Here is a 4,626-nt window from a genome sequence, read left to right as displayed (position 1 = left end):
ACGTCTGTATTGGGGGCAGCACTGCCTCATTCTCCTACATGGAGCGCTGTTGTAGCCCCCTGTATAGTGGGAGGGGGTCATTGAATCTTGCTGGTAACTGTGGTTCTCCCCAGTCAGATTCTCCATGTTACTCAGTGTAAGTGTAACGAAGCCCCCAGTATGTCACAGTCCACAGTGGGAGGGGAGACACTGGAATGATATAGATCATTTCTCATCTATATCGCTTGGTGTAATTAGCGCAATAAATCTCAGCACTTACTGAGGCGCTTCTAGGTTCTCCAGGTCGATTGTCCTCTCTTCAATTTGCTCTTGCAGGAAGTTTATGTTCTTCTGCCTATTGTACATGGAAAATATAGCTCATATTCAAATATACAAATACCAGTAATTATTAAGATGTTCCCAGCATTAGTGACCATGGCAAATGTGGCCAATTCCTCCCCTTCTCCCTCCATTCTAGGTGCTTTCTTTGCCAACAGTTTTACATTTTCTTTATTAAACTGTCAAAGAGAATCTGTCAGCAGGATTTTTGCTATTTAATATGGAAGCAGAATGATATAGGGTCAGAGACCCTGATTCCAGCTATGCCTCTTACCCGACTGCTTGGTGTGGGTTCAGTAAAATCACTGTTTTAACAGCAGGAGAGGATCACTAGAGGACTAGTTGTCACTTACCATGTAGTCCTCCTGCTCTGTATAACTCTATTCCCACCAACCCTGATTAGCAGTTTTCTGTCACGTACCATTTACCCAGAAAGCTGCCAATCAGTGGTGTGGGAGGGGATATACAGGGCTTAGCATTAGAGCACGGCTAAATCTGTAGCAGAGAAAACAGTGATTTTATTAAAACTGCAGCAAGCAATTCAGTAAGTGATACATTGATGGAATCAGGGTCTCTGACCCTATATCATAGCAAAAAGTTGGTGGCAGATTCTCTTTAAAGAAAATTTAACCAAAGGTATTTACCATCTAGTCTGAGGGCAGCATAATGTAGAGACAGAGATCTTGCTTCAAGTGACGTGTCACTTACTGGATTACTTGCTGAGTTTTGTTAAAATCACGGTTTTATCAGCAGGAGATTATCAATAAAAGACGAGTAAACCTGCTGCCATGTAGTCCTCCATACTCATGTGGTCTGTGTAACTCTGTACCCACCCCTGTTTAGCAGTCTTTTGCCTATGCACAGTGTACACAGAAAGCGGACAGTCAGTGGTGTGAATGAGGTTATACAGAGCTCAGCATTCAGAGCACTGCTAGATCTGCAGCAGATAAAACAGTGATTGTATTAAAACTGCATCAAGCAGGTCAGTAAGTGACAAATTGCTGGAATAGTTGCTTTCAGATGGGGTATCAAACATCTGGTGATATAGTCCCATTAATGCCATGACCACATGGGAATCGGGATGATTATGCTAATGACACTCTGATTAAGCTCTGATCTGATTGTCAGCATAGTATAGTGTTATCTGACTCTCTTGAATGAAACAATTGGATCACACTGTGAGCATAAAATGGAGAACAAGATTTTTCCATTTTTTTCTATTGTGTGAGTCCGAAAATCGGACTGCACTTAGCTGTCATCCGCGTGCAGTCCGATGTTTTCTATGCACCCATAGACTTGAATGGGTGAGTGGCATCTGATTTCATACTGGAATCGCGGCATGCTTATTATACATGACTGGGATCTGATAAATGGCGGCTACATGTATAGACAGAGAATTGTGTGCAGGTGACATTGTATCACCTCTACCTGACCAACATGAATCAGTCGTCAGAGATTCGGAAACATCTCTATCATTATGGCATCTAGAAGGTTTTCTTCTATTAGATCATTACATTTTTTCACTTACAAAGTTGTGATCTCTTCCAGCATTTTACACTTCTGAGATATAAATCTCGTGTGCTCCCTATAGAACAAGGAAACAGCAATGTAGAGATTAGGACGGGTTACACTAGGACTTTCCCCAAAACTAGGAATTGATTGGAACTATTAAAATAGACGTCTTAACTGAGCCCGCCCCTCTCCACAGTATAGGGAATAAGCTGCTGATCCCGGGGATCGGACCCTCCCGCTCTGAGACGCCCCCTGTAGGATGGAGCGAGGTGGCGCACGCACACCGCACACTGTACAATGAGAAGAAAGACTCTTACCTGTGATTGTCACCTGCAGCTGAAAAACAAACAACAGTTTAGGATTAGAGTGACTTTTCCTCAGTGCGCGGCCTCCGATTTTCATCTTTTATTAGTCCATTTTTACCATCATTGTGTCATTCATTTCTCTTGTAGGCAACAAAAAGCTGATGGAAATTTCCCAAGTGTTTCCCAGTGGTCAGTCAGTGGTGAGTGTGATCCCCAATTCCCCCAGTGCTGACATGTTAGACCTGTTTCACACATCAGTTTTTTTCGTCAGTTAAAATCCGCTAAAATGGCGGACAACGGATCCGTTCCTGTACTGACGACAACGTTTGGCACCGGACCGTTGTTTTAATGGATCCGGCGAAGAGAGAAAGAGAGAGAAAGAGAATATGAATCCGGCCGGGGAAAAAAACGTTTCATTGTTCGTCCTGTCCGCTCAGCGGACAGCAAAATCTTGGCGGATCCGTAAAAAAACGGATCGAACGGATGACCATCCATCAAGATCCGCCGTTAATATGAGTCAATGGGGAAAAGAATGGATCCGTGAAAAAAAATGGCGGATCCGTTTTTTTTTGCAAAACGGCGGATTTTGGCTGATGGGGAAAAACGGATGTGTGAAACAGGCCTTACCAGCTCCATATGAGGCCAGTGATAAAGCTGACGGCTGGGACATCCCCAAACGTGACTGAGCCCTTCCTTTACCCCCTGATTGTACAGAGACTTCCTTACATAATATCGGATCTGATCTGACTGTTTTGGCTATCCGGTCACGACTGGCATGCAGGGGTCCCGGAGACCACACGGGCCGTGAGTCCTGGGAAGTGCTGGCTCTGATCCCCCATCACCCCGACCTCCATCACAATGTTACTATCGGCTTCCTGTCCCACCATTGAGCCACTGTGCGACTGAGACTCAGCGCAGCAGGCGCCATTACGTCACTAGATAGCGCCTGCTGTGGAAAGCCTCAGGTCCCACACTGCACAGACCGGAGGACGGCGCTGGGGGGACACGGCCGGGATAAATGCTATAAATGCCTGTGAGAAAGTCCATACTTACATGTGATGTTACTGTGTGCAGGCTGAAAGAGGAAAACAGAGAAGTGTAAAAGGTCCATGAAACAGTTCAGCTTCTTACATTGTAGTGTGCATCACATACTCATAGGCTTCCATTACATGGATAATGAACGGGTTTATAAGGTAAAGGGGTATTCTTATCTCCGAGATGCTATCCCAATATATAGTAGTTGTAGTAATAATAATAATATTAGCAAATACCTCCAATTAGAAATGTAGTGTAGTTCTTCTGATTCGCTTTGTTGCTTACCTCGTGTGCAGGGCATTGCAGTCAATAGTTACAACCACTAACACCTGTCACTATATGAGTGGCTATAACCTGGATACCTAAGCTACTGCAGTGTCCTACACATGGGGAAAGTGACATAGCAAATCAGAAGAACTATCTGCCGACAACCGAGGGCGGCATCTGCTGACAACCCAGGGCTGTGTATTGTGAGTCTCCATTTTCTCCATAATTCCTTCTGGTAAAGATCGGGGGTAAACTGGCCGTTGGTGACAGCGGCATTGAAGCCTGACGTGACCCCAGGAGCCGGGGGGCTGTTATGACAGTTGGGGGCCGGGTAAACCCCCTGTGTCTGTCCTGTTATCTCTCCTGTGACGTTCTGCCTGTGGTTGGCGCCATAGAAGTCAGTGATTTCTGCTATATACCGCAATATTGCTGTGTTTATATGGCGTCAGGTAAGAGATCCGACGGCCGCAGATACAAGTCCCCACATCATCAGACACAGAAATTCCTTGCTATATACACGTACAGAGAGAACATTACAGCCACTCCTCTGAATTACAGGACTTCTCTTATTTCGGACTTACATGATTTCCTCTCCGATATTTGCTCATCATTTTTCAAACGTAAATAAACGCAAAATCCTGAATTGTAGAAAGAGAGAAGTTTCCTTATACAGATCCTGATCTTAAATACCAACTGTATCAATAGTAAATATTGCCATGACGAGCTAATTATCAAATAGAAGGTTTTGTCATTAAAAAATGTATGGAATATGAGAATTGGGAAATATCAGAAGCTTGTCATAAGAAATGAGAATCTTATATAGATAGGAAATGGGAAATAATAAGGACAGACCAGGAGTGGAAGAAACGCATACTCACTCTCAACTCCTTCACTATAACCCTCAGAGGAGTTCCGGGTGAGCGGCCGCTTATATCGTTTTCATGATGTCATAATATCCCTGCAGAGCTCCGATCCTGTGATGTCACAGTGTTATAGAATGAGCTTAGAACAAGCCCTGCAGCCAATGATATTCAATATAATCATATGATAAAATATACATACCATATCCATATAATATGATATACATATAATATAATATACATTATAATATAATCACATAATCTAATATATTCATATGATATATTATTATAATGGTTAGAATAATATAATGTAATATAATCATATAATA

General features: G+C 43.2%; 1 long non-coding RNA gene across 1 annotated transcript; it reads right to left on the bottom strand.

Moving 5' to 3' along the window:
• Positions 1-259: 259 nt before the first annotated feature.
• Positions 260-4,383, bottom strand: LOC141090724 (uncharacterized). Its single transcript, XR_012232419.1, has 6 exons — positions 4,316-4,383; positions 4,019-4,075; positions 3,189-3,210; positions 2,148-2,166; positions 1,847-1,903; positions 260-334 (listed from the first exon to the last, which is right to left on the bottom strand). It is a non-coding gene; the product is annotated as an uncharacterized lncRNA (long non-coding RNA).
• Between the last annotated feature and the right edge of the window lie 243 nt (positions 4,384-4,626).

The sequence above is a fragment of the Dendrobates tinctorius genome, unplaced genomic scaffold (assembly GCF_039654945.1).
Source record: "Dendrobates tinctorius isolate UK_male_01 unplaced genomic scaffold, ASM3965494v1 ptg000003l, whole genome shotgun sequence".
Taxonomy (NCBI): Eukaryota; Metazoa; Chordata; class Amphibia; order Anura; family Dendrobatidae; genus Dendrobates; species Dendrobates tinctorius.
Note: the sequence above shows the minus strand (reverse complement) of the source record. Positions and strands in the feature narration are given on the sequence as shown.